The sequence below is a fragment of the Pelodiscus sinensis genome, chromosome 6, assembly GCF_052426305.1.
Source record: "Pelodiscus sinensis isolate ZL-2025 chromosome 6, ASM5242630v1, whole genome shotgun sequence".
In the NCBI taxonomy this organism is placed as follows: Eukaryota; Metazoa; Chordata; order Testudines; family Trionychidae; genus Pelodiscus; species Pelodiscus sinensis.
In genome coordinates, this window is record NC_143057.1 from 121,838,140 (window position 1) to 121,860,542 (window position 22,403).

Sequence of the window (22,403 nt, forward strand, 5' to 3'; positions counted from 1 at the left end):
AAACTTCTGTAACAACAGTAAAAGCAAATATATATGCCTATATATGAGTCACAAACATGAAGACAAGCTGCATTATTCAGGCATGAGTAGAGCAATAGCAGCACGACATATGGGAATTAGTACAAAAAAGATCAAGGGGTGCATCAGAAATAAAATTTGACTCAATTTCCTGATCAGTAGAGATAGGCAACATTAGGGAAAATTATTAGTACAATAAAAGGTTTTTTTCACATATACAAATGGCGAGGGTATTGTAATAAAGACACATAAATGTTACACATTTGACTGTTTCTGTTGTCTCTAGTCAATAATAACAATATTATATAGTTTACTTATATCATTAAATGTATTTGTTTACCACTTCTATCTTAAATTCCATTGCAAAGAATTTCCTTATTAGTTAAGCAGATCTTTATATCATTATGCAAATCTAAATCTAAATATATACATATATGAATCTTCTGTAAAAGATTTGCTAATAAGTATCTATGGATATCAATCAAAGAAGACCTTATATGTATATAAGATAAAAAAAGAAAGAATAAAAGCAAACAGCACTATTTGAAACAGTTATATAGAGTATTCACCTCTGTCTGTCTGCAAGGAGTGCCTAGTTAGATGGATGTTGTAAGTCTTGCTCTACTAGTCCACCAGTAGTTCAGGAAAAACTATGAGGACCATATTATATATCACACTGGAAAGCACAAGGGCATTCTAGAGAAAGTTTATTGACTTTTTCAAGCAACTCCAGATTCCCAGAGGTCCCCTCAGCCACTTGATTTTTGTGGTTTTCTAATCCCAAAATCTCATGTTCTTATTAAGCAAAACTCTTGCATATAGTTAGCTAGGACAGGGCAGTAGGAAAATCTGAAAGTGCCCATTTTTTTGTGATTTCCTATATATAAAAAGTATGGATTTTGGTATACCTACTGCAAAGATATAAGGCAAACATAACAATTAAATGTGGGATTTTTCTTAATTACTCAGGATCTGCAGAACACTAGTCCCAGGAAATTGCTGGAAAACTTGCACTAGGCGTTAGACCACTTGCTTTCACCAGCCACTGTGATTTCCAAAACACAAAGTACAAAATTATCAAAAGATAGCCCAGCAGCCCACATTCCTGCCCTTATTTCTCAACTTGCTGGTCTGCTAGTTCAGATTCAGGGAATGTGAGCCTGTAGTTGAAGCACCATACTGGAAATCAAGACACAAATGTTTTTCTGTCATCACTGCCATTGACTTACTGTGGTATATGAACAAGCCAAAGCTATTTCCCTGTCCATTAGGGGGAAAAGGAGTGCAAAAAACCACACATGATTGTGGAACAGAATAAAAGTATTTAGAGCTCTTACTGAGTCAGAAGGACAGATTCTCAGCTACTGTGAATCAACACAGCTCCATTGACTTCATTGCCTGCCCTGACTTATCCCATCTGCAGATCTGACCCAGAATTTTCGCTTTGCTTGTTTTAATGCATTATATGTGGTACAGTTAGTACGTATTTTAAGAGACTACAGCTCAACATCCACCATGACTTCTCAGCTACAGTGACTTGAGGTGGGCATCAGAATTATTTTAAAATTGTCTAGCGAGAGGAAATATTTTTATTCTTATAGTCTCTATAATAATTTCTTATGTTAAAGGCTTCACCTGGGGTTGGCAGGCCTTGAGGGCAGGCTATGGGTTCGCGATCTCAGTCTTGGAATGCCTTGCTAGGCTCTCTGAAGACCTAGTGGCTGAGGTACAGTGTTCCCTGTGTTCCCTCAACTGGGCAAGGTAGGAGGGAAGGGTACAGGGTCTCAGGCCCTTCCTTTTCACCAGGTCCCAACCAAGGCCCAAGGGGGAAAAGGTGGAGAGTCTTAACAGACTAGCCTCCCCAGGGCACTTCCTACCTCACTTTCTCTTACTTCAGTTTGGAGTGTGTTCCCAGCACTTAGCTTCCCTCTCAAAGGGTTGCTCTCACAGTCTCAATCATTCACACATCAGTCAGGGTTTCCTTGCTCACTTTTCAATACCCAAGTGCTCTCCCTTGTCACTGAGAAACAGGAGAATGTAGGGGGGCCAGACTTTGGTCTCCTAGTCCAGTCTTTATTCACAGTCTGTATGCTTCCCCTGAAGTCTGCTTGGTGCAGAAGCTGCAAACTTTGCTGCAAATAGACTCCTTCCTGCTTGACTCTGAGATTGTCTGCACTGTATCCCTCTTGTGCAAAAGCCTATGAAAATGAAGTGTGGATTAGCATATTGCTGGGCTTCATTTGCATACTTAATTAGGGGCTGTTTTTGTACAAGGGGCTTTTGCACAAAAAGGAGCCATCTACGCAGCTCCTTTTTGCGCAAAAACCCCTTCTTGTGCAAGAGCCGTTCTTCCTGAAAAAATGAGGAAGAACGGCTCTTGTGCAAGAGGTTGTTTTTGCACAAAAAGAAGCTGTGTAGACAGCTCCTTTTTGTGTGAAAGCCTCTTGCGCAAAAACGGCCCCTAATTAATTATGCAAATAAAGCACAGTAATATGCTAATCCGTGCTTCATTTGCATAGGCTTTTGCGCAAGAGGGATGAAGTGTACACGTAGCCTTGGACTCCCTTTTTAAACAGGTCCTCCTTTTGGAGCATGCTCTGTAGCTGCCGATTCAAATAATGCTCCATAATTCCTTACGTCTGGTCTACACTACAAAATTAGGTTGGTTAAATTATATGGGTCAGGGGTATGAAAAATCCACTCCCCTAAGGGTTGTTAATCTAGGTTAAGTACTTGTATAGGTAACACTAGGTCAATGAAAGAATTATTCCATTGACCAGGCTATCACCTCTGGGCAGGTGGTTTACCTATGGCAATGGGTGAACCCCTCCTATTAGCATATGGAATGTCTAATCTGAAGTGCTACAGTAACACAACTGAGACATTGTTGTGTGTTATATGTGTAGACAAGCCCCTTTCAGAGGGTCTGCACACCCCCATCAAAATAATATAATAAGCATCTCACAACTTTTTCATCTGAGAGCTAAAAGAAAATTTCCGCCATTAAAGAAAGTCACTTTAAGAACATAAGAACATAAGAACGGCCGTACTGGGTCAGACCAAAGGTCCTTCTAGCCCAGTATCCTGTCTACTGACAGTGGCCAGCACCAGGTGCCCCAGAGAGGGTGGACCGAAGACAATGATCAAGCGATTTGTCTCCTGCCATCTCTCTCCAGCCTCTGACAAACAGAGGCCAAGGACACCATTTTATCCCCTGGCTAATAGCCTTTTATGGACCTAACCTCCATGAAATTATCTAGCTTCTCTTTAAACTCTATTATAGTCCTAGCCTTCACAGCCTCCTCTGGCAAGGTGTTCCACAGGTTGACTTCACGCTGTGTGAAGAAGAACTTTCTTTTATTTGTTTTAAACCTGCTCCCCATTAATTTTATTTGGTGACCTCTAGTTATTCTATTTAGGGAACTAATTAATAACTTTTCTTTATCGGCCCTCTCCACACCACTCATGATTTTATATACCTCTATCATATCCCTCCTCAGTCTCCTTTTTTCTAAACTGAAAAGTCCCAGTCACTTTAACCTCTCCTCATGTGGGACCCGTTCCAAACCCCTAATCATTTTAGTTGCTCTTTTCTGAACCCTTTCCAAGGCCAAAATATCTTTTTTGAGGTGAGGAGACCACATCTGTACACAGTATTCCAGATGTGGGCGTACCATAGTTTTATACAGGGGCAGTAAGATATTCTGTGTCTTATTTTCTATCCCTTTCCTAATAATTCCTAGCATCCTATTTGCCTTTTTGACCGCCGCTGCACACTGCGTGGAAGTTTTCAGAGAACTGTCCACGATAACTCCAAGATCCCTTTCCTGATTTGTCGTAGCCAAATTAGCCCCCATCATACTGTACGCATAGTTGGGGTTATTTTTCCCGATGTGCATTACTTTACACTTATCCACATTAAATTTCATTTGCCATTTTGTTGCCCAATCACTGAGTTTGGTGAGATCATCTTGGAGTCCCTCACAGTCTGCTTCTGTCTTGACTATCCTAAACAGTTTGGTATCATCTGCAAACTTTACTACCTCACTGCTTATCCCTTTCTCCAGATCATTTATGAATAAGTTGAAAAGGATTGGTCCCAGGACTGACCCTTGGGGGACACCACTAGTTACCCCTCTCCAATCTGAAAATTTACCATTTATTCCTACCCTTTGTTTCCTGTCTTTTAACCAGTTCTCAATGCAAGAAAGGACCTTTCCTCTTATCTCATGGCCATGTAATTTACACAAGAGCCTTTGGTGAGGGACCTTGTCAAAGGCTTTCTGAAAATCCAAGTATACTATATCTACTGGATCCCCCTTATCTGCATGCTTGTTAACCCCTTCAAAGAACTCTAATAGATTAGTAAGACAGGATTTCCCTTTACAGAAACCATGTTGACTTTTGTCCAACAAATTATGTTCTTCTACATGCTTCACAATTTTATTCTTTACTATTGTTTTGACTAATTTGCCCAGTACCGAAGTTAGACTTACCAGTCTGTAATTGCCAGGATCGCCCCTAGAGCCCTTTTTAAATATTGGTGTCACGTTGGTTACCTTCCAGTCATTAGGTACGGAAGCCGATTTAAAGGATAGGTTACAAACCACAGATAATAGCTCAGCAGTTTCCCATTTGAGTTCTTTTAGAACCCTTGGATGAATGCCATCCGGTCCCGGAGATTTGTTAACATTAAGTTTTTCTATTTGTTCCAAAACCTCCTCTAATGACACTTCAATCCGGGACAGTTCCTCAGATTCACCACCCACAAAGGACGGTGCAGATTCAGGAATCTCCCCAACGTCCTCAGCCGTGAAGACTGAAGCAAAGAAATCATTTAGTTCCTCTGCAATGGCTTTATCGTCCTTGATTGCTCCTTTTATAGCTTGATCATCTGGGGGACCCCAGGTTTTTTAGCAGGCATCCTGCTTCTAATGTACTTAAAAAACATTTTGTTATTTCTTTTTGAGTTTTTGGCTAGCTATTCCTCAAAATCTTTTTTTTCTTTTCTTATTACATTTTTACACTTGATTTGACAGTGTTTATGTTCCTTTCTATTTATCTCACTAGGATTGGACTTCCACTTCTTAAAAGATACCTTTTTGTCCCTCACTGCTTCTTTTACATGGTGGTTAAGCCACGGTGACACTGTTTTAGGTCTCTTGCTATGTTTTTTAATTTGGGGTATACATTTAAGTTGGGCCTCTATTATGGTGTCTTTAAAAAGTTTCCATGCAGCTTTCAGGGATTTGTCTCTAGTCACTGTGCCTTTTCATTTCTGTTTAACTAACCTCCTCATTTTTGTGTAATTCCCCTTTTTGAAATTAAATGTTAGGGTGCTGGACTGCTGAGATGTTCTTCCCACCACAGGAATGTTGAATGTTATTATATTATGGTCACTATTCCCAAGCGGTCCTGTAACGGTTATTTCCTGGACCTGATCCTGCACTCCACTCAGGACTAAATCGAGAATTGCCTCTCCCCTTGTGGGTTCCTGCACCAGCTGCTCCAAGAAGCAGTCATTTAAGACATTGAGAAATTTTATCTCCGCTTCTCTTCTTGAGGTGACATGTATCCAGTCAATATGGGGGTAATTAAAATCCCCCATTATTATAGAGTTCTCTATTTTGGTAGCCTCTCTAATCTCCCTCAGCATTTCAATGTCAGTATCGCTGTCCTGGTCAGGTGGTCGGTAATATATCCCTACTGCTAATTTCTTATTATTGGAGCATGGAATTTCTATCCATAGCAATTCTATGGAACATGTTGATTCATTTAATATTTTTATTTCATTTGATTTTACATTATCTTTCACATACAGTGCCACTCCGCCACCCACCCAGCCTGCTCTATCCTTTCGATATATATTTATATCCCGGTATGATTAGATCACTTACAGCTTAGTTCAAGGTGACCACTTTGACTGGATGGAAGGAAGGAGAAATGATATATAAAAAAAGGAACTCTTTATTTTATGGGACTATTTATGAAAAAAATATTTTCTTCGGCTTCTCTCAAATGTACATTTCTACTGTCCTCAGATATAAAATAGAATTGTTATAAGTGTCTACCTTATGTTTACAATGGTAGTGATCAATATAAATACATTTCAATAATCTTAAAATAAGAGATGGGTGATCAACAGGCTTCACTCCTTTTTCCTTGTGCCAGCTGATTTTTTTTAATTTAAACTTTGAACTCAATATGATTTTTGGAGTTATATAAAATGCCTGCCACGACAAAGGGGCAAGCAATTCCAAATGTTATGTAGAATAAAATCAGATTCATAGAGAAATACCTCCATTAAATCTGCTGCTTTGTTAGAACATACTTGATACAAAAGCTAGTTTGCTTACACTGGTATAAATTTGGAGTAACTTTAGTGAAGAGTTGATTTCAGCTAGACATAAGTGTAAAAGAGAGCAGAATTTGTCCCATTAAAATATAGGTAATTATTTTTATAGAAATAGCAAATGTGATGTTCCTATGTCCCATCTAAAATAAATTTACTCCTTTGCATTTTGTAACTTTGTACCTCTGTCATGCTTTATATCCATTTAATATCTTTATGCTAGAGTTGGGCCCATATGGCAAAGTTTATATCTGCTTACATCTGAATTTATATCAAAGTCTGGCGTGTTCAAATTAGGGGGCAGTAGGCAGGCAAAGTTGTTGGTTGGAATCCTTAGAAATATAGATGCCATATCAGAAATATATTTCTGGCTCTAACAGGGCCAGCCTGATCCATTTGTGCACCCCAGGCCCCGGGATCATGGTGCCACCCACAGGACTGCAGTACATGCGTGGTCCCGCCCCCAGAGCACCGGCACATGTGCGGCCCCACCCCGCCCGGTCTGGCAGCCCCGCATGGCATCCCCTACAATAGGGTACCCCGGGCGATAGCCCTGTCAGCCCGTAGCTTGGGTCGTCTCTCGGCTCTAAACTACTACAGCTAGTTTAAAAGGAAACAGGTGACCAAGCCATCAAACTATGGAGGTTTTGAATCCACTCAGTTGTTTTCTTCTTCTTACACGGAGACCACCAACCCTGAGCAAACTCTCATTCCAAAAAAGAGTCCAAATGTTCTGCGAATGACAAATTCCGTCCTCTGTACACCACTGGTCATTCCCTGCTGTCATGCTCCTCTGCTACTGGCAGGAGTTATACTGGATCAATGCTTCTTTTGTCATCTCCTACCACTGGTATGTCCATGCCTTCTTCTTTAACGTACTTGGTGTGACACATTGAATGTTGTATTGTGCTATGGTGTGTGAATACCTCCCTTTTCTGCTAATCACTGTGCTAATCAATTCCTAGTTTATTTGAATTCGAGTTGGTTGAGAAGCAAAATATCCATCCCAGGAGAAACTATGCTAGTTTTACCTTTGTTTTCATCTCACATTGGGACAAAATGTCGAACTATGGAAAATTTTTCCCCGAAATTCAGAAATGTTTTAGTTTTGAAATGAGAACAAAAAAATGGCTCCTTTTTTTGATTGAATTGAAACGTCTAGTCAACCTTAAAGGTTTTCCTAATGAGTTGACATTTCAGCTTAACATGATATAAGAATGGCATTGGAAATCAAAATGTCAGTTTAAACTAAAATGTTGAATATCAGTATTTTACAAATCTTTTCAAAATTTTGAAAATCAAACATTGTGTCGAAATCCTCATTTTCCTGTTGGAAACTTTGATTTTGATGGAACCATGTTTTCAGGAGAAAAACTTTTTGTTGGATGCTTTCCTAACATCTGTAGTTTTCATCAGTGTTTCTCAACCAGTGGTACGAATATCCTTAAGGGTACTCGAGAGAATTCTGGGAAGTAGGCCAACACAACTAAAATTTGGAGAAAACTGAATTTTTGTTTTAAGTTTTACAGTGTTTTATTATTTTTGGACTTTTTACATCCAAAAATTTCATCGCCTGGCCGGCTACGATTAAGGTATTTAAACAAATGTGTTGCAACGGTAGAAAAAAATTGTGTGTCTGAAAAATGTAAGTACTGGGAGTACTTATAATTTTTTTAAGGGGTACTTTATAAAAAAAAAGGTTGAGAAACACTAGTTTACATGCTGTAGTTGCCTCAGTACTTGATTCTGATGTCTTTGGAGTAAATGGCAAAATTACAGTTGATGAGAGGGGGGAGCAGGATGGAGGAACCCTTAGAAGGGCTTGAGCTCAATTTTCAGCCTTTTTCTCTTAGATGTACCATTACGAATTATCTCCCTTGAAAATTACCCCTGTGGTACTATCTGTCTGTTGATCTCACAGGGTTCCCTGGCTCACCAGGCCAGAGCCTTTTTTCAAATGAATTTGTCTTTTTCTCTCTCTACATATAAAAAATATTTTGCTGCCGGACAACAGAATATTCCAGCCAGGCAACAGGTACTGACCTCATCATGTCATCAGTGTCCCCATGTTCTCTGGCTGCAAAAGCAAAAACAGCCCGAGAGAGGGGGGTGGCAATTGGGAGCAGCCCCCTAGTCCTAGTGTAACTCCATTGACTTCCAAAGAATGATTGTGAGATTTTACTGGTAGAAGGGCAAGAGACTCAGGCTTCTAGTCTTTTATTTCTGCCCTTAGATCTACCTACGGATTACCAGTGACGGGCAGCCCCCTGTGCTTTACAAAGAGCTTTCACACATGTTGGAAACATTTCTCACTTTCAGCAGCTTCTCATTTTAAGTTCAAAATGTGTTGCTGCTTCCACAGCCCTGTTGAAATCCCCCTCTCATGACCACACGCAGTAGTTATCCCTTTTGTTATGTTCTCCCACCATTTGCTGAGACAAAGCTCTTATTCCTGACCCTTATGGCTCATGATCCAAAGCTCCTTACTGAGTCTCCATAAAGGGCGTAAAAAAAACCAAAAAACCACCACTGTCAGAAAGAGAACCCCTAGAAGGCCCTAGAAAGGCAGGTAAACTCATTTGCAAACAGAGCAAACATAGAAAAACAGGTAAATGGACCTGTAGTCATAATTATTGTACACATTTTCCATATCCAAATATGAGACTTTTTTAAATGCACTTGGTGCAGAACTATATTCTTCAGATTGAAAGACCAACCTCAAAGTGCTATGGCATATTATTTAAGGAAGAATCTCTTTTGTTTGGAGATGTTTGTGTATGAAGTCATTTTCAGACAGGCACTTCCCAACTCACAATGACAGCATGCTCTCTACTGAAATCTGTCTTTCAATTACCAGCAAATCACAAGATATGTTTATCCTGCCACCCTCCGAGACTGGGATTTTTACCCCATGCTTCAAGCTTTGAAGAGGGTCGTATATTAACCCAGAGCTCTTCAGCTAAACACACTCTTCCAGACTAAACATCATAGTCTGATGACTCATTCTGATTGTTATCGGTGAGCCTTCTAGTTGTTATGAAAACATGCTGCTCCATAATCCTGAATCAGTATGAGCTGAGTTTCAAACTAAGCTATTGAAGCTTATCTCAAGAAAATGTAAAAGGCAGTTTTGGCAGTAATTACATTTTAATGGGTCTTTAGAGCTTATTCTTTTATGGAGAAAATAATTTTAATGCACATTCTCTTATATACTGTAATGTGTAAATGAAATATTCACATCTTATTTTTAAGGCACTATTAGCGAGCTAAGCAGTGAACATTATTCACTCAATGCACTAGGTGAACAGCGTCAATTTAATTTTCTTTTTTATATTTATTTGTGAGGCAGGCTGATGCTGGCATTCAGAAAAATATCAGGCCATGCTCCTGAATGCTTTTTTGAATTCTCTATCTTAGCAAACTATATTTTGACACTCAGTCTTGCAGAGAGAAACAAAATCCATCTCATCACTAAATCACTTTGTTTCGGAAGCTGCAAATATGGGAGATGCTTTTGAGGTTTGGGAAAGGTATTCAACAAAAATATGCTGGTAAATTGTAGATTCAGGATATGTCTACACTACCCCCCTAGTTCGAACTAGGGGGGTAATGTATGCATACCGAACTTGCTAATGAAGCCCGGGATTTGAATTTCCCAGGCTTCATTAGCATAAAGCCGGCTCCGCCATTTTTAAAAGCCGGCTTGTCCGAACCCCGTGCCGCGTGTAGTTCCACGAGGCGTACAGATAGATCGGAATGGCTACATAGTTCGAACTATCTAGCCCGTGCCGCGTGTAGCCGCGCGGCATGGGGTTTGAACAAGCCGGCTTTTAAAAATGGCGGAGCCAGCTTTATGCTAATGAAGCCCGGGAAATTCAAATCCTGGGCTTCATTAGCAAGTTCGGTATGCATACATTACCCCCCTAGTTCGAACTATGGGGGTAGTGTAGACATACCCTCAGTGATAAGAACAGATCTTGTTTTGTAATCTATGGGAAAGCATTCACGATGGGACCATGTTGCATAAAGACAATTTAACTAGAATGGCTGATTGAAAGCTAAGATTCCTGAGTATATTTTCTGTCTCTGTGTTTGAAAGAATCAAAGTGTAACCAAGGGCAAGTCATTTTTCCTTTCTACACCTGCTTACTCCTCTGCCAGACAGGTAATATATGGCTATAGCAACTAAATAGCAACTTATGATGAACAGCAGAGTTTATTAATGCAAGAGGTGCTCATGCCCTTATTTCCCCCCAAAAATGGACTTAGAACCTTATCACTACTTCAGTGTGGGATCAGAACATCATTGTGTCCTGAACCATGTGTAATAACAGCTAGTATTTTCACTACTATCCTTCCCCAGGGATTCCTACTGGACATGGAAGATACTATTCATGATTAGGGTACCATATTAAGGCCAAGAGAAAGTTTTCTGTTAATTTTTTTTCTTAAAATAACTTTTTTCTATTCTTTTTTCATGGAAAAGACATGCAACAAAATATCCAAAACAAAGCCTCAGTCTGGGCTTTCTGCCACAAACCACAAGTAACCAGAAATACCTCCCACCCCCTTAACATTTCAAAGAAAAAAAACGGGGGGACAAATATTGTTTCTATTTGTTTCCAGATTTTTGAGGAAATTACTTTCCATTGTCCAAATAGTTCTGTAACAGTGTGTAGTGTGAAGGAACTTAATAAATATATCCACCCCCATCCAAAATCCTCCTCCCCCAACTCACAGAGCACCACATCATTATGTAGCCCTATCCCTTTAAGGCATGCATGTATCCCATTTCTGTTACCAGCATTAATCCCCTGATTAAGAGGCGAGTGTCCTTGGAGGCTGCTTCTCAGAGGAGGAGAAATCAATGTAATGGAATCTGGGTCTGTACTAAATATACCATGCTTTATTTACACATATATACCAGAGATGGACACAAACAGCAGATAGGCAGTTCCATATTTCAGAAGTCTCATTCCAGACACCAATATCTGCTGCTCAGGAACCAACTCTGCGCTGACAACTGATTCCGGCATGGGAAAATCTTCTTGCTACTTGCAACAGCATCCTCCAAACATAATCTTAAGACTGAACTTCACAACAATAAGATCACAACTAATACTGCTACCTAGTGGTGCCTGCTATGCCAGAAGAAATTCTTGATCTCAGGTGGAGAGTGGTCTTGTGAGCACCTTGTAGGTTTTGGATCCATGGGAGTTCAAAAGTGTTTTGGTTCAAGGATTCTGTGGCTCAGAAAAAGCCAGCAGTGTGGCATGCTGCTCTGTACCCAGTGGATGTTCCATCAACACATTGTCTGATGGAGGCTCCAAAGTAGTCTCCAAGGTAAAAAGGGGGCCATTTGAGTGAACAGGTGTTGAGGTGCTAGAGATGAGGTACCTATTCACATCTTATCTGAACTGCCCGAGCCTTTTGAATCTGGAAGAGTGAACTGGGAATCTGAGAGGAAAAGTCTTTCTAAAGTATTCTAAAATGGTATGTTCCATTCCATGATAATGAGAAACACTAAAAGCAAAAGCTCTCTTTCAGGATACAGTATTTCAGGACTTCAGTCTCAAAGAGAGAAAGAAAGAGAGAAAGGCAAACCTCATTGAATGTTTCAGCTTCAGTTTTCTTTGTATATTCATGCTGTTGAGCAGTTTAGTTGATCCAACCAGTTTCAAATTTTTTTGCTAGTTCTGGGGAATCCTGACTTGGCCAATACTTCTGGGCTACGTCTAGACTGGCATGATTTTCTGCAAATGCTTTTAATGGAAAAGTTTTCCGTTAAAAGCATTTGTGGAAAAGAGCATCTAGATTGGCACGGACGCTTTTCCGCAAAAGCACTTTTTGTGGAAAAGCATCTGTGCCAATCTAGATGCACTTTTGCACAAAAAAGCCCTGATTGCCATTTTCGTGATCGGGGCTTTTTTGCGCAAAACAAATCTGAGCTGTCTACACTGGCCCTTTTGCGCAAAAGCTTTTGCGCAAAAGGACTTTTGCCCCAACAGGAGCAGCATAGTATTTCTGCAAGAAGCACTGATTTCTTACATGAGATCATTAGTGTTCTTGAGGAAATTCAAGCGGCCAGTGTAGACATCTGCTTTTGCGGAAAAACTTGCCAGTCTAGACACAGCCCTGTTGGGTATGAAAACATTCCAAAGGGGAAAGGAAGGGAAAAAGAGGAATTATTTCAAGAAAATGATTAATGCAAAATAGGATGTATTTCAGATTTCTATTTCTCTTGCTTCCTTCAGCTCAGATAGGTTCTTGCCTGCTTTTGTTCGAGACTGATACCTAATGAAAATAAATTGATCTCACTGCAGTTCTATATAATTACCAGAACAGTGGGAGGCTACAAAACAAACTTTGCTCAGCAAGGTGCATCTATTAAAAAAAAAGGAATAAAAGCTGATTTGCAGACATATTAATTGTAGATATATATGAAGGCACATCTCTTATGTCTACACTACCACCCTAGTTCGAACTAGGGTGGTAATGTAGGTATACTGCACTTGCAAATGAAGCCCGGGATTTGAATTTCCCGGGCTTCATTTGCATAAGCCGGCCGGCGCCATTTTTAAATGCCGGCTTGTTCGAACACCGTGCCGCGCGGCTACATGCGGCACGGGCTAGATAGTTTGAACTAGCAAGCCATTCCGAACTATCTGTACGCGTGGCACGGGGTTCGAACAAGTCGGCATTTAAAAATGGCGCCGGCCGGCTTATGCAAATGAAGCCCGGGAAATTCAAATCCCGGGCTTCATTTGCAAGTGCGGTATGCCTACATTACCCCGCTAGACATACCCATATTTTGTGCCTTTTTGGTGCAAATTGGCATCTGACTTCTATTTTCAGGCGGGAGGAGAAAAGGAAAAGTCCTTGAGATTCTTCACATTGCATGTCCCCTGAATTGTTCTGACAGCACAAGAACTGATCACTAGGGCTATGTCTACACTGCAGCGCTATTTCAGGATACCAGAATATCCCAAAATACTTATCCTGTGTCTTTACAGCAAGCCCATTATTTCAAAATATAACAGGCTCGCTATTCTGACCTTCCTATGAACCTCATTCTATGAGGAGTAAGGGGCATTTTGAAATAGATTATTTCAAAATTTGGCTCTGTGTAAACAGCATCAAAGTATGAAATAAGCTATTTCAAAATAAGATTGAAATAAGCTATGCAATAGCTATGCGTAGCTCAAATCACATGTCTTATTTAGAGCTACAGTGCAGTGTAGATGCACTTTAGGTCTGAAGGAACTTAATATCATTCAGTATCTTTTGGGAACTACTTATCCTCGTATTCATATCAGCACTCCCTCTTCCCTGTTGTCATAGTTCCAAGTCTCAGGTTTATCCTCATAACAACCCTGTGAGCAGAAGTGGCCCTAGATGTGCTGCCGGCAACTGGTGCCCTAGGAGAGGCACACGATTGGTGCCTCTGCCTCCAAAGCCCTCAACGGCTGTTTTTTTTGGCGCCTTAGGCGATTGCCTAGGTTGCCTGTATTGATGGGCCATCACTGCCTGTGAGGCAGGGAAGAAATGTGCACAGATGTGCAACTGAGCTGCAGAGAGACTAAGGGCTAGATGCGCAACAGAACTTCAATGGTGTGATTCAGAATATTCCAACACCTAACTTGTAGGTACCTAGAAAATCACAAGAATAAAAGTGCCATTCACAAAGCCTGTGTTAGATGCCTAGGATCCCTACACAATGAATGTCAAAAGAATGGCATACATTCTTAAAACCCCTTAGAATGGCATACCCAAAAACGGGCATATAAGCTGTGAGCCTCCTAGGCTAAATGATGGGAGATGAATAAGGATCTCCAGGAGAGGCATTAGGATCTTGCAGAAAACAGGCTTTTTGCACCAAAAAAAAGTCCACACTGCTTGTTTTTGCGCAAAAACGGCTTGAATAAATTATGCAAATGAAATGAAGCAAAATGCTAATCTGCACTTCATTTGCATAGGAAGCCTGAGGGTTTGTCTACCCTACAGAGAAGATCGACACTGCTGCTGTAGGGTTGATTGATGGTTTGATTATTTTTATAATTTTAGGTTTTGGTTTTTTTTTTACAGAAGCTCTTTACAAGGATTGAAATGACTTTAATCTAGCACTGTTGTTTTTCAGCTCTCTAATATTGCAGGCCTCCTCCTTCATTCTTTTCTATTTGGATAGCTCTGCTTACACACACCTTTCTTCTGGAGGCCCACTGCCACAGCTCAGGGTGGTAGTGTAATTGATGGGTCCATCTCTCTTCATCCTTTAACGTTGGCTATGTCTAGACTGCAGGCTTGTTTCAGAAGAAGCTTCTCCAGAAGAGATCTTCTGAAAAACCTTCTTCCGAAAGAGAGCATCTACACAGCAAAAGCGCATTGAAAAAGTGATCTGCTTTTTTGAAAGATAGTGTCCATACTGAATGGACACTATCTAGCATTTAAGCTGTGATTACTATGGATGGAGTGGCCACCAGGGCACCTGTGCTTTCTCCTCTTTCCTCTTCTTTCAAAAGAACTCCCTCTTCCCTGTCCACACATGCCTTCTTTTAAAAGAGCTCTTTTGGAAAAAGGTTTCTTCCTCATAGAAAAAGGTTTACCAATGTTGGGAAAACCCCTCCGTTCTTTCAATTTTTTTTTCAAAAGAACGCGATTGTAGTGTGGATGCAAATGAAATTTTTCTGAAAAAACTCTGCAGTGTAGACATACCCATTAACATCCAAATGGGACCAGGACAGAGACTATATAAAATTGTCTTGTCTATACAACAGACTATAGGATCTCTATCTCTTCTTACTCACACCAGTGTAACTCCATTGGTGTCAGGGAAATGATTCCTGATTTACACCAGTGACCAGAAAGCCTCATGAGGTATATGCCATGAACCCATGAATAGAAGGATGAACAGAAGAAGATCAGAACCACAGACAGCTAGCGAGTGCTTTCAATGAGAAGAGATTCAACACACAGTGTCTATTCCCTGTGGGCCTGATTAGTGCAAGCTGAAACCAAGTAAGAATGCTAGGAATGTACACCTACTTTGCACTTGTGTAGAAGTATCACCAGAGGTATCCCAAAATAGCTACCATGCACCTTCACAAGCTGCCCATTAGTTCAAAATATTTTGTCTCCCAGAGCTTCTTGGAGTTTAGTGTCCTGACCCATAGTCTCCTATAGACAACCACCTAACCTCAAGATGATTCTTACCAACAACCACAGGACATACCACACTAATACCAACCCTGGTACTTTCCCTTGCAACAAACCCCGCTGCCAGCTTTGTCCACATATTCACTCTGCTGACACCATTATTGGGCCTAACCAAGTGAGTTACAAGATCAAGAATACATATTCCTGCACCTCCAGAAATATAATCTATGCTATCATGTGCCGAAAGTGTCCGTCTGCTATGTACATTGGACAAACGTCTCAGACCCTTCACCAAAGAATCAATGCCCACAAAACAGACATTAGACAGGTACACAAAGAAAAAACAGTTGCTTATCATTTCAACCAGAAAGGACACTGTCTCAATGACCTACTCACCTGCATCCTACTTCAGAAGACATTCAAATCTGCACTTGGAAGGGAATCCTCTGAACTGGCATTCATGCTAAAATTCGACACTCTCCGCACCGGACTTAACAAAGACCCCAACTATCTTACACATTACAAAGATAGCTTCCCCAATTATCACCTCTAATACTATTAACTCACAGACATTTCCCCTTCCCCACCTCTAATATCATTAACTCACTGGCATTCACCTTCCTTCCCCCCCCCCATTCCCCTTCTGTTCTGTAATGTGATTTGTCCTTTTCATGTGTGTTCATTTTTTTAAATTGTATCCTTTGGTATATATGGTTGTGACTATTTTCTTCCATTATTTGATCTGAGGAAGTGGGTCTGGCCCACGAAAGCTCATCATCTAATAAACCATCTTGTTAGTCTTTAAAGTGCTACATAGTCCTGTATTTTGTTTCAGCTACACCAGACTAACACGGCTACATCTCTATCACTATTGAAATAACACGTTATTTTGAAAATTGGCACTGTGTAGACGTGCCAAATTTCAAAATGAGCTGATTCGAAATAAGATACGCAATTTGTGTAGTACAAATTGTATATCCTATTTCGAGTTCAGGGTGCTGTATAGATGCACCCTAAATGAGTATCAGTGGTGTAAAGGCAATGGGAAAATCAAGCCATTTGTGTCATAGCATCATACTAGACTTTATTGCTGGGATCAACACAAAATCAATGCAACTATAAAAAAAGTTATTTGTTTTTCTTTATAGTAAGAGTTTCATTCACAACTATTATGATGTCTAGAACACTACAGGTGTTCAAGCGTCAATACAACGTGTAGCTACACTTAGATGGGATTTCATTAGGTGTGATGATAACATGCAATAAGAGGCAAGGAAAGCCCAGCTTGATACTTAGATCCCACGTTAGGTTTGCAGCTCTAGTGGTGGGAGGGAAAACAGACGTTTCTTGAGCTTTACAAACAGACCCAGCCCTGGTGCAAGGCGAGAAAGGCAAATGCTTTGGGCCCTGTGCTTTTGGGGCCCCACGCTGTTGAGTATTCACCATCCCCCAGCCGGACCTGTGGCCTCACTCCCAGGCTATGGCTACACTCACGGCTTCTTGCGCGAGTAATATGCAAATGAGGCTAAGCGTGGAATATCACCGTGCCACATTTGCATACCTAATGAGCCACCATTTTTTTCAGAAGAGGCTCTTGCGCAAGAAGGAGCGTCTACACTGCCCCTTCTTGCGCAAGAAAAACCCTCTTGCGCAATGCCGTTCTTCCTGAAAAGTAATAGGTGTAACGGCATTGTGCAAGAGGGTTTTTCTTGTGCAAGAAGGGGCAGTGTAGATGCTCTTTCTTGCGCAAGAGCTTCTTCTGAAAAAAATGGTGGCTCATTAGGTATGCAAATGAGGCTCAGCGATATTCCACGCTTAGCCTCATTTGCAAGAAGCTGCAAGTGTAGACATAGCCCTAGTGTCTTACCTTGGACCCCCCCAAACCTTCTGGCCAAGCCTGTTTCCAAGGTAAGCAAACCGGGTGTGGAAGTCACCACAACGCAATAAATACTCGAGCCCAGGATGTCATTCTTCCTCACTTATTAGAACATCAATGAGACAATTCCACGACCTCCTGTTTTACCTTTGCTGAACCAAACTGGGGAGAAGAGTAAGTCTGTAGACCTTGTATGAGCTGTAATCCCTCATGGTCTTTCCCTTCCAGCTGCAATCATTACTGCCACACTGCCGTTATGCTGCTGTTTACTAAAATATATTTACTGAGCAATTAATCCTTTCTCTTTACCACTTAGGATGCATTTTTGTGAAAATCTGTTTTATTCTTTCCTGAATACAAATTAGGAGGGGGGGAAGTGTTTTATGGTGTGCAGTAAATGAAAGGCACCTGGGGTGTTTAGCGATCGTTAACAATGAAGCTTGCCTCAGTGAATGCATTGAAGAGAAAATTATAAAAGTGTTTATTCTGAAGGAAGAAACTATTCCTGTTAACATGAAGGAAGTTCACTGAGCGAGGGACTGTTGCTTTAAGGTGTTTTATTGCTAGTGTGAAGAATTGATTTAGTGCTGCCAACACTGTTTCGGGGTGAATGGAACACCTGTGTTGACTCCCAGATGAGAGATTATATATTTTCATTATTGAGTATGACAGGGAAGGCTGCCACTTTAAGAAAAGTTTGATTAATAAAGCTCCGCTTGCAGCCCAGGTGCAGCAAATTGGCGAATGCCTGGTCACCCGAGGCCAGGAGACAGAGTAAATACACCACGCTGACTGCAGAGAAGCTAGTTCTGGAATGGAGATTGAAAGCAAGAGCTGGTTAGTAAGTAGCCTCTTTAGCCTACCAAAGAGCGGCTGTCGTGCTGCTTTGGAATTACTGTTATTTTTGTAGGGCTTTGGTCTGCTTCTGCTGTGGAAAAGGTCCTTATGGTTGTTTCATCCTGAGTGAGTGGAAGCATCCTGGTTTGATAAGTCAGCCTGGGCATTCCCTCACCCTGACTCTGAGCAACATGAAGAAAAATATTTGCCAAAGGAATTGTTCTAGTATCAGTCTCAATCACCACAATCAGATAAGGGTGGCAGGTCTGTGGAAATATTGATGATGCCCAGAGCCCACATCCACCCCCAGTTGAACTTCATTCCCCCGCCCACCTGCCTGAGGCTCTGGCAGAAAGCTTGGGTGGGGGTGGGGTTCAGGCTCTGGGAGGCAGTTTGGGTAGGGAAGAGGGTCTGGGTGCAGGATCTGGGCTGGAATAAGGCATTAAGGCCTGGACGGGTTGGGAGCAGGGTCTGGGGATGAGTTTAGGTTTGGAAAGGGGGTGGGATCAGGCCCTAGGAGGGAATGTGGGTGTGGGAGAAGGTCTGGAGTGCAGGTTCTGGGGGGGTGTCTGCGGGCTGGGCGCAGGCACTGAGCTGGGGCAGGAAGTGAGGGCCCAATAAGGACAGAGGGGGCAGGCTCTGGGATTGAGTTGGAGGGGTCGGGGTGCAGCTCTGGGACAGTCTGTGGGCTAGGTGTGGGCTCTGTGCTGGTACAGGCGGGGGTGAGAAGTGCAGGATCTGGGAGGGAGTTTGAGGAAATGTGGGAGGAAAGAATGGGGCAGTAGGAAGTAGATTGGGGTGTCTATGAGGATGGGGGTGTAGTGTTTGGGGGACAGTGGGGTTGCCGCGTTTATCTGGGGCATCCCTTTCTGAGACTGGCTTCTGGGTGGCAGGGCAGGGGGTCTCCACATGCTGCTTCCCGCAGGCACTGCCCCTACAGCTCCCATTGGTCACACGGGTGCTTGGGGCTGTACGGAGTGAGTGGTTTAGAGGCAACTCTAGCCCCACTGCACTGCCAGTGGTGGCAGCACGGGTCCCTGTGCCATTTTAAATTGCCAGAGGGTAGCACGAGGGGAGGGAGGGTGCACACAGGGATGGCAGGTGGTGTCAGAAGGGAAATACAGCCCCAAACTTTGCTGGAGCAGGGCTCTCGGGACAAGAATATTTCTGGAGCCTGGGCACCATGGGCTGCCCTTGCAACCAGAAACAGCAAGAGTCTTCAAGGTGGAAATAAAGACACCACCGTTTGAAAGGGCATCCCTACTAAAGCATGGTGCGGTTTCTTTCAGCCGGGTTGCAATGGCTGGAAATTGTGAACAGGTATGGCGTGAAGAGGTGGGGGTAATTTGAAAGCAAGGATGAGCCTGGTCTGGAAGGCCCAAACATAAATTCTGATGAACATCTAAACTTCCCAGGTTGAGGGATATTCGGATCTGGTGTTCCAGTTCAGATTTATCTTACATGCAGGCCCAATTGGTCAAAAGAAACCACTGATCTTTCCCAACGTGCCCGGCCCTAATAGGCCCTCCAAAAATCCGTAGTCCTACCTTGGTTTAGATCAGGGGTTCCCAACCTTTTTCAGTCCCCGTACCTCCTTGGCTTTTAGTAAACCTTCCCATACCCCCTATTCAAAATGAAAGGAAATAAATTCTAGACTCTAGAATCCACAACTTTTTTCACTAACGCTTGGAATATTTAAATTAGGATAATCTAGTTATTTACCAAATATTCCCCATACCCCTGGACAAGCTTCTCGTACCCCCTGGGGGTACGCGTACCCCAGATTGGGAACCCCTGGTTTAGATAGAAGAGAGGCTAACCAAGATCACAAGCTGAAATAAGTGAGACAAGGTTTGGACTCCGCCTAATGTCCGAGAATTTACTTTTCTTTTGGATTAAGCTATTGTGGATGCCTTGATGCAGCAATAATGGACATGGTATAAGACTCTCTAGAGAGGGAACCAGAACCTCAATGTCCCTGGAGTGATTCTGTCCTAATATTGATGGTTGCTTTCCTTTAAGACTTCTGAAGTTCCAAAGTCCCTGGGGTACCTGTATAGACGCTGGGTGCATACTAGGAATAGGGATAAGTGAACTACCCTGAAGGAAAAACAAGAACCCATATCTCTGTGTAACCCACACACCTAGCATGGTCCACTGTCCCATGTAAGGGCACTTAGACAACGTACCGCAAGAGATAAGAATGAGTGAGCTCTACCACCTAAGCGAAGAACCAGCTGTATTTGTAGCTCAAGCTGTAGCAGCTCCAGAGGTCCCAGATTCAAATCCGTCCAATGGTGGTTACACCTTCACTGCTTCCCATTTCATGGCCAAAACCTTTATAGAAGTCTAAAGCGCTACTGGGCTCTGACGATGGTCAGAAAAACAGTGGGAACATCACTCCACGAGGAGTAACAGTTAATTTGAACTAAGGAGTTAGTTCGAATTAACGTTTAACTGCCACGTCTAGCTGCGGGCAGTTAGTTCGGACTAAGGGGGATTTAAAAATGGCAGCGCCCAGGAACATGCACATGAGGCCCGGGATATTTAAATCCCGGGCTTCATTTGCAACTCCGGTTGCCCTCATTTGTTTACCTAGCTCAAACTAACGAGCTAGTGTAGACATACCCAAAGAGGAAACATATTTGCATGAGACTTGTAGCCTTTTTTTCACAGACTCAGGAGATTTTCAACTTCCAGCAGTTAGAGGTTCACCTATTATTTCTCAGAATCTGAAACAAGGAAATGTGCTTGCCTCTTACTTCAGTTGCCTTTGAAGTCAATCATTGATATATGAAGTCAATCAGTGATATATAGGTGACACAGGGTCATAATGGTCCCTTCTAGCTTTAAAGCCTGTTTCTCATTTATACTAAGGCACATTTCCACAGGTTTGGCATTGCATTCACTCCCATTTCAAGGTCTCTTTATTGTGTGTATGATGGCACTTTTTAATTTTAGCATTTGGGTTAGCACCATTAACTGTACTCTTCATGGTCTGGAAGAAAAATACACATCTCTTGCATTATGCATATATCATTTTAAAAGCTAGATGGTCTCTGCTTCAATAGCCCTGTTAATTTTCTTCATTGAGAACAAGAAACCTGTGCAGATGAACATGTGTATGAGAGAGACCACTACCCCACAAACTGCAAGGGGTGGTTTTATTGGAACTTTTCTGTTGCATTCCAAACCATTTCTGCTATAATTTATCCCAGATTCATATTGCTTTAGCCTCAGTGGCTGTGTCTACATTGGCACCCTTTTCCGGAAAAGGGATGCTAATGAGACACTTCGGAATTGCAAATGCCGCGGGGGATTTAAATATCCCCCAGGGCATTTGCATGAACATGGCTGTCGCTTTTTTCCGGCTCGGGGTTTTGCCGGAGAAAAGCGCTAGTCTAGACGGGATCTTGCGGAAAATAAACCCTTTTCTGGAAGATCCCTTATTCCTACCTGAAAGGAAAAGAATAAGGGATCTTGCGGAAAAGGGTTTATTTTCTGCAAGATCCCATCTAGACTGGCGCTTTTCTCCAGCAAAACCCCGAGCTGGAAAAAAGCGGCAGCCATGTTCATGCAAATGCCACTGGGGATATTTAAATCCCCTGCGGCATTTGCAATTCCAAAGTGTCTCATTAGCATCCCTTTTCCGGAAAAGGGTGCCAATGTAGACACAGCCAGTGAGTTAAGAGAGTCATACTAGATGACTACTGTGTTTTCAGGTATCTAAAAGGGTGTCATAAGGAGGAGGGAGAAAACTTGTTCATCTTGGCCTCTGAAGCAATGGGCTTAAACTGCATTGCCCATTTAAGAAGCAATGGGTTTAAACTGCAGCAAGGGAGGTTTAGGTTGGACATTAGGAAAAAGTTTCTAACTGTCAGGGTAGTCAAACACTGGAATAAATTGCCCAGGGAGGTTGTGGAATCTCCATATTTGGAGATATTTAAGAGTAGGTTAGATAAATGTCTATCAAGCATGGTCTAGACAGTATTTGGTCTTGCCGTGAGGGCAGGGGACTGGACTCGATGACTTCTCGAGGTCCCTTCCAGTTCTAGTATTCTATGGTTCTATGATAGATGTTACAAAGTGTCACCAGATATAAGTTCAGATGTGAAGGACTTCATTGGGAACAGATAGTATCTTTCATGATAGCTTTATATTGTACAA

At 42.0% G+C, this 22,403-nt stretch overlaps 1 protein-coding gene across 1 annotated transcript in view; it reads left to right on the top strand.

Annotated features, from left to right (window-relative positions):
* RIT2 (Ras like without CAAX 2) overlaps positions 1–22,403 on the top strand; it is a 275,385-nt gene that overhangs the window by 114,620 nt on the left and 138,362 nt on the right. The window lies entirely within an intron of this gene.